Raw genomic sequence first — 8955 nt, 5'->3', positions numbered from 1 at the left:
TGTCAGTGTGCGTGGGTATGTGCATGTGTGTGAGAAAAAGAGATACAGAGAAATGAAACACACAAGCATATATGAATGTCCTTAGCTCGGCAGCCTGCTTCGCCCTTCACAAAATGTGAACATTTATACATGTTTATGAAGGTTTTGTGTGTCCAGCATGTATGTACTATTCCTTTGTGTGTATCTGATTAAATTATATATATAGCAGTTACAACTTACAAGTACTTTTTAAATGTATGTTCCTTTTTCTCTACATTTCGAATACACATCTACCCTTTGGGATGTGTCTTTTCTTGCATTTGCCAGCTCCCTTTATTTATAATGATCATGTTTACGGAAAAAAATGAGTCACATTTTGAGTATAACAATAGTCAATATCAATTAATGTAGCTCGACCACGATGAAAGCATTAATCGGCGCCCAACACTTCCATAGATATACTTGTGTATGTTGACCTCATGTGTTGTTTGTTCACTTATTTAAATCAAATAAACTCTTCTCACATTTTTTGGGTTTGTATTCTTTTTCTTGTTTGTCTTGTTTGCTAAACTCCAGCTGGAACATCGTCATGATCATGAGCGAAACATCGCACATGGACCGGGTGTGTGTGTGTGTGTGTGACCAAAAACGTAACAAATGGATGAAACATCTGTGTGCTCACTCTCACTCAAACTCAACAATCATCACTCAACATGAGACACACATGAACATGTAACTGAATATGTCACTGTATTGTCCAAACATGAAGCAGCATGAAAGTTGCGAAAGAAACAAATTGAAACACTATAAAATGTACAAGACTTAAAAATAAAAAAATCAATCAATTCTCTTAATACGAATTTCGGTTAAGACGAACTTATTTCCCGATCCCCAGTGATTCGTCTTAAGCGAGTTCGACTGTATGTAACCCAGTGGGCAGTAGAATTATAGATCTTTTCTCAATCTTGCATTCATGATTTAGCGTAGGCACAATTAGCAAAGAGGTTCGTTCTGAGTGTGGGGTATTCACATTCGGCATTCACGACACCGCCCTCTCTTGGTTCCAGAACTACCTCCAGAACCGCTCTCAGACTGTCGATGTCACCACTGATTCGTTCTCTTCTCAGCCTGTCCCTGTCCGCTTCGGCGTCCCACAAGGGTCTGTCCTCGGCCCTGTCCTTTTCACCCTGTACACCCAACCCCTCTCCCTGGTCATCAAACGCCACGGCTTGAACTACAACTCCTTTGCCGATGACACGCAGCTCCAGAACAGCGCCAAGCCGGAGGACGTTGACCATCTCCTGGGATCCATCTCCAGTTGTTTCACTGACATCAAGAACTGGATGACTGAGAACAAGTTGAAGCTGAACAGTGAGAAGACGGAGGCCCTTCTCGTTGGAACACGACAGAAGATTGCTTCCCTCACTGTGACCGACCTCCAGCTGGATGACGCGACTGTTCCATTCTCCCCTGCTGTCAAGAGCCTTGGTAGCGTCTTTCTCGACTCCACTCTCTCCATGCAGACACACATCTCCTTCATCATCAAGACCTGCTTTTTCCACCTACGACGCATCGCCTCCATCCGTCGCTACCTCACCCACGACGCCTGTGTCAAGCTGGCTGTCTCCCTCATCTTCAGTCGTCTGGACTACTGCAACTCCCTTCTGGCTGGCCTCCCCGCTTCATCCATTCATGGCCTACAACGAGTCCAGAACGCTGCTGCCAGGCTGACGTTGAGGAAGACGAAGCGAGACCACATCACCCCCCTACTTCGCTCCTTGCACTGGTTCCCTGTCAACACCCGAATCTCCTACAAACTGTCCACTCTGGTCTACAAGTGTCTCAACGACTCTGCTCCCGAGTACCTTCAATCCTCCCTGGACCTGTACACCCAGTCCTCCGACCGTCCCCTTCGTTCTGCTGCTGACCCACTCCGCCTTCACATCCCTCGCTCGAAACTCGCATCTGCTGGTCAGCGTGCATTTCCCTCCGCGGGCCCCTCCGTCTGGAACTCCCTGCCGCTTGAGCTTCGCCAGAGCCCTTCTCTTGACGCGTTCAAGAGTAGGTTGAAGACTCAGTCATTCCCGTAGCTGGCTGCGACTTTCATGTTCGACGTGATGTGTTGTGCCCCAAAAAACATTCTTGTGCTGTGCTCTGTGAGAGGTGTTTTCTTTGTGTTTAATATTATTTTGTTTGGACCTAGCTATTGATGTGTACATTGTTGTTAAACAATTGTTTGCTGTATGCTTATCAGGGTTTGCTAGTGTGTGATAGGGTTCGTGTCCGTCTGTAGATGTTAGTTTCTTTGTTAGTCCTGTGTTGACAACTCTTCGACAAGCGCTTAGAACTAGTACTGTACCCACGGAATACGCGCTATATAAGCTTCATATTGATTGATTGAGCTGACTGTCTACCACTGTTGTAGTGCAAATACCAGCCAACGCTAAATGGAATTTTGAATTGTCGTTCATTTATCTTGCATTCATCATTTCATGATATAGAGTTACTACACTCCAGCAATCTGAGAAATGCAGTTCTTGAAATGGAGGGAGTATTAACATGGGGGTGAATTTACAGAGGCTGTGAACCGAAAATCTTAGAAAACTAAATCTTAGAATGGAGGGAGCTAGTCTTCAATTAAAAAAATAATAATAATTGGGGGGGGGGGGGTAAAGGGGGTGGGGGGGTGGGGGGCGCCGCCGTATGCCCTTAGAGTCACGCACAGCCATATTGGTTGAGGGGACGTTGAAACAAAACTATGCCCTTCACAGTTGGCAAAGGGGTCTGTTTTCAGGTTTGGTTAGTTGACTGCCACCATGGTGTGCTTGGGACATTCTGGATTGTCGTTCTATCTTGCTTTCACGATTAACCAATACTGTTCACACCTTAACAGGAAACGCAATATACAAATGTAAAATATATTGAAAGCAATGATTCGAACACAAACCTCTCTTACTTTGCCGCAATAACACAGTTTTCTTAAAAAATCCAAAAACACTGTTCCCAGCTTAGGAAACGCACTATAAAACTGTGGTAAGCTTTAAAAAAAACTCGTCGAACACAAACCTCTCTAACTATGGTATAGATTAGCAGTTTTGGGTTAAATCCTAAAAATAAACACTGTACACAGCTTGATGAAAAACGCACCATATAAGAGTGTAAAAACGAGATTAATGCCACAGATTAATGTACAGTTAAACATACAGATACCAAGTGTGTTATATAATGTTATTGTTTATCGATTAAAAGGGCACGCTTAAGCGTCTTCCCAAAAGTAAAAAAATAAAAAATAAAAAATAAAAAAATGGAGTTGCGACATCGAGTCGCACTCGACATTTTGACCCTTGACCAAAATTAAGGTCCTCGACCTTTTGTGCCTTGACCTTTTGGTCCTCGACCTTTTGGTTCTCACCCAAATGGACCAGCTTCTATATATCTATATACGGCTTGTGTGTGTCTGTCTGTCTGTGTGTTCACGATTCACGGCCAAAGTTCTCGATGGATCTGCTTCAAATTTGGTGGGCATATTCAGGTAGACCCCGGACACAATCGTGAAAAGTTTTGAACACGTGCGTGCTCTCAGCGCGCAGCGCTGAACCGATTTTGGTTTTTCTGTACATCCATTCCCAGTAACTCTTCCTTATCTTCTCCAGTGTTTTGCGCGTTGATCTCCCTTCCTTCACCTGGCGAAGCGGGTATTCATCTAGTAGCATATATTAATGGAGTTGCGAAATCGTGGCTGGTATAATAGCTAATCCCTGATCGGCTTTCTGTCAACAAAATCACGGTTAAATGGCTTCCAGCTACAAATCACGAAAACTATAACGCCAATTTTATTGTCTCGCATTGTTGTAGAACGAAGCCAGTATGACTGCATGCAACGCTCTAATGCTTTCTTTGCTAGCTACTAAGTACACAGTGTACATGCACGCGCATAAGCCTGTGCACCGAAACAGAGAGAACAGTCACATTCCTCACATAGAGACACACACAGAACACAGTACATAACACACACACACACACACACACACACACACACACACACGCACGCACGCACGCACGCACGCACGCACGTAACGACTGCACACACACACACACACACACACACACACACACACACAACCACAAACACACACACACACACACACATTCACACACACACACATACACACACACGCACACGCACGCATATACACACACACTTTCCCACACACGTGCACACGCACACACAAACGTTCGTGCGAACACACACACACACACACACACACACACACACATAAACACACACCGTCACATATACTCACTCACACACACACACACACACACACACACACACACACACACACACACACACACACACACACACACACACACACACACACACACATCGTTTTTCGAGACTTTTTTCTTCTTAAAGAATAAGATCATTAGTCTGTTTAAATAGTCGCAAAAAATTGGACATCAACATAAAAAAGAATATAAAACAAATGAGTCAGAGCGCTATTTAGAGATCAAATAATCAAAGGGAAGTAAGCGCTCTAAATGCAAACGACTTGTGTAATGGAGTAAGCGACAGTTATACGGAACCAATCTCCTGGCACCTGAGAGAATAAAACGCATTGAAATGAACAAGCGACATCCTAAAATGTCAAATTTTGTTTGTTTGTTTGTTTGTTTGTATGTTTGTTTGCTTAACGCCCAGCCGACCACGAAGGGCCATATCAGGGCGGTGCTGCTTTGACATATAACGTGCGCCACACACAAGACAGAAGTCGCAGCACAGGCTTCATGTCTCACCCAGTCACATTATTCTGACACCGGACCAACCAGTCCTGGCACTAACCCCATAATGCCAGACGCTAGGCGGAGCAGCCATTAGATTGGCAATTTTAAAGTCTTAGGTATGACCCGGCCGGGGTTCGAACCCACGCCCTCCCAATCACGGGGCGGACGCCTTACCACTAGGCCAACCGTGCCGGTAAAATGTCAAATGAGGATGAAAGTCGCTTGTTCATTTCAATAAAGAGGGTAGAAGCAGAGAATCTTTCTCTGCTTTTGCCGTCTTTGATTTCAATGCTTGTCAGTCTCTCAGGTGTCAGAAGATTGGCCACGTATAACTCTCGCTTACTCCATTACACAATCATGTCGTGTACATTCAGAGCGCTTACTTCCTTTTGATTATTTGATAGACATCAACATGATAGCTATCGCTAAACATAATGAGACGTGAGAGGTGTTGGCAACCAGGCTGTAGGTAGAGAGGCATCAGTTATTTTGATTTTTGATTTGCGAGAAAATAGCGAAATGGACTTGTCTTTCTGTCATCCATTAGTTTGTGTGAGTGTGTGGGGGGGGGGGGGGGGGGCAACCGGTTCGTCGAATAATATATTTTAATAGCCTAAAGCAATACACTCAAAGAAAAGCAACACAGCAAATTGACGTTTGAGATTAAGTCAAGGAGAACCTCCGATAAGGGTTTAAGTACTGCTCTTATAGTACACAGGGATGAACCGATGGTACAGATAAACATACATGTAGACTGCCGTGAGGCAAAACAGGCAGGTTAAAATGAATACGTGTGGACGGCACGAACGAAACACGTAAGACTTGCTGTAGACGAAAGCATGCGATGATTATAATTATGCGCGAATAAATCGGACAAAAGGCGCAGTCCTTACCAAAAAACACACAATCCAGATCAACTCAGGCTTTCATAAGGAGTAAGGCTACGTGCATGTGTGTGTGTGTGTGTGTGTGTGTGTGTGTGTGTGTGTGTGTGTGTGTGTGTGTGTGTCAGTGTGTGGTTTTTTTTTCTATGAGAGAGAGAGAGAGAGAGAGAGAGAGAGAGAGAGTGGAGGGGGGGGGGGGGTCTATACTTTCTGTTTTGCAGTAGCAGCTATGTATATATATGTTTTGAATTTTGATTTTGTGCTTTTATTACTACACATTTAGTTCGTTTCTTTTAATTCTTGTTTGTCTTTGCGCATGCGTTTGCAGTGCTTTGCTTACATGTTGGTCGTTTTCTGTGATGCCCTTCGAGTTGTCGCCTTCATTTTACTCTGTCGAGCAAAACATTGTTTCCAGCAAAGTAAGAGTGACCCACACGATTGCCGCTTTTGCGGGCGAACACGTCATCGTTTGAAGTCCCCCAAAATCATGTTCACTGTCTTTGTATTCATTCAAGTAATACAGCGCATGCGCTTTTACTTTCAGGCTATCCACTTCTTAGAAAACAGATGGGGATGGATTACAGTTTTCCACGGAGTATTAGCCTTTTAATACCTAAGATTACATTGCTAAAAATAGAGGAAAATGATCATGCTATGATACAAAAGAAGTATTAGCTTTTTAATACCTAAGATTACATTGCTAAGAATAGAGAAAAAAGATCATGCTATGATACAAAAGAATAGTGTAAAAACCTCTAACGGGCCTTTCAAAAGTCTAATCTTTAGTTTATCAGTGTCTTGAAAGGGTGTATGTATAATATTGGTCGCTCTGTACGTAGAGGTGTTAATAGAGGAAACAATGTCGTGCGTGCAATACTGTGTTGGTGCAAACCTTAAATGACCTTCTCATTGCATCTGAACAAAATCAAATGTCTATACTGACCCTGCTCGACCTCTCGGCGGCATTCGATACTATTGATCATGGAATTCTTGTTACTCATCTTGAACATGATTTCGGCATCACCGGGAAGGCCCACAGTTGGATTTCGTCATACTTGTCTGACAGAAGTCTCTCGGTTACAGTGAACCACACGACCTCCAAGCCTGTTAAGCTCGAGTTCGGGGTCGGCCAGGGCTCAGTTCTTGGGCCCATACTTTTTGTCCTGTACACTCAGCCACTGTCTCAAATACTGTCCAATCACTCCTGTCCGCATCAACTTTTCGCTGACGACACACAACTGAGAAGTTCTGACAAGGAAACTGAAATTGATGTAGAAAAATATCGTATCCTGACATGTGTTGAGGATATTAAAGACTGGATGTGTGAAAACAAACTGCAACTCGACCATGACAAAACAGAAGCCATGCTTATTAATCAAACATCACGCAAAACAGTCACCCAATCGTCCAACTCCTTGCTCATTTGCGACGCCACAATAGCTTTCACAGACAAAAGTTAAAGATTTCGGTGTCTTCATTGATAAAGAACTTAGCATGAAAACACAAGTCAACCACATCTGCAAAACAACCTTTCTAGAACTCAGACGTATAAGCTCCGTTCGCCACTTTCTGTCCACCGAAGCCACCAAAACGCTAATTACATCATTCGTTCTGTCACGCCTAGATTACTGCAACTCCCTTTTGTCAGGTCTTCCCGCCTATCAGATAAAACAAACTTCAGCATGTCCAGAACTGTGCTGCGAGATTGATCTTAGGCGCTTCACGCAGACAGCACGCCATTCCCTATGGAAAGCTGTTTGGCTCATAACCTATAAAAGTGTAATAAATAATTCATACACGTGTAAGAAATAATTTATACACGTGTATTTATTTCTTACACGTGTATACATTATTTATTACACGTGTATTGGTTATGAGCCAAACGGCTTTTCATAATTCCCCTTCTGCAGCAGCTCCATTGGCTTCCCGTTGAGGCCCGCATAAAATACAAAAATGCATGCCTGTGCTACACTGCCATTCACTATCAGACACCGTCCTATCTTTCAGAGCTTCTTCAGCAGTACAGACCCACTCACCCTCTACGCTCCTCCAACGATCTCCTTACTCTTTCTATACTCGCTTGCATGTACATGTAAAATCAAAATGCCCGTAAAGATTTTAAACTGAAAACTTCAGTCAATGGCTCATACATTACCTTTTTAGAAAATTAAACGTAAAAGTAAGAAAAAACAGTCGTTCGACTGTTTGCTTTGGAGGTGAAAGGAGTGACAAATTACTTCTTGTGGGTAGTATATTCCAAACAGAAACATCATCATCAGCAGGGGAAAAAAACTATTAAATATAGTCTCATTTTAGAAAACACGACAAGTAAATCTGAACCAAAAAGTTACGGGGGAAAACATTACTTCACGGCAAACCTATGAAGCAACTTCTTTGCTATTTGCTTTTCAGTTTTAAACAGCTTATCAGTATGCACACATCCAACACGTACCTATATCTTAACTCTAATCCTGTTCCTAGATCGTCCCACAAAGATGTGAGGCATTTCATCTCCCAGCATCAAACGGATACAGTTATATCCTTCGGTCATTCGCATAAATTATTCGGGCACAGTGACTTTGACAACTCGGTTTGGAGATGTTTGGGGTGATGAAGGGATTCTTTCTTTCTTTATTTGGTGTTTAACGTCGTTTTCAACCACGAAGGTTATATCGCGACGAATGAATGGATTAGTGAGTTTGGACCAAGGAGGCACTAGACAGAAAGTAATACTCAACTAACTTCAGAGCTCTAGGTCCTCCTCTCCTCAAAGGCAGCCATGTATGGTTTGTGGGTGTGTGCGGGTGTGCTGGCGTTGGTATTGTTCGTTCCTGATGTATCTGGACAAATGTAAGTAAGAATTTCAGTATGTTTTCCTGTATATGTATCGATTGGACATTGGATTTCCCTTCTTTGAGCCATGTGACGTCAGAGTCCAACAAAATCTCATTATTTAGGCGGTTAGCCAGCATTACAAAACAGTGCATGTTTGTGTGCGTTCAATCGTAAAAAATAAAAGGAATTCTAACTTAAATCGATCGATACATAAATGTTATTTGTATGTTTGACCATAATACACTGTATGACATGTTACACAGATCTCGACAGTCATTGTTCACCTCGGAATAACTCTGTCTCGATCTGTGTAAAATGTCATATTTTGGTCAACAATAGAAATAACGTATAATATATATTTTTTTAATTATAAACAGACAGACTACTTATGTTTTAAAACCAAGCACCTTCATGGTACTTTGAAACGATCATAACCCGTGCAGTAATTAGTAAGAACCTCGCCGTCTTCATA

The sequence above is a fragment of the Littorina saxatilis genome, linkage group LG14 (genome assembly GCF_037325665.1).
Source record: "Littorina saxatilis isolate snail1 linkage group LG14, US_GU_Lsax_2.0, whole genome shotgun sequence".
NCBI classification, from domain to species: domain Eukaryota; kingdom Metazoa; phylum Mollusca; class Gastropoda; order Littorinimorpha; family Littorinidae; genus Littorina; species Littorina saxatilis.
Note: the sequence above shows the minus strand (reverse complement) of the source record.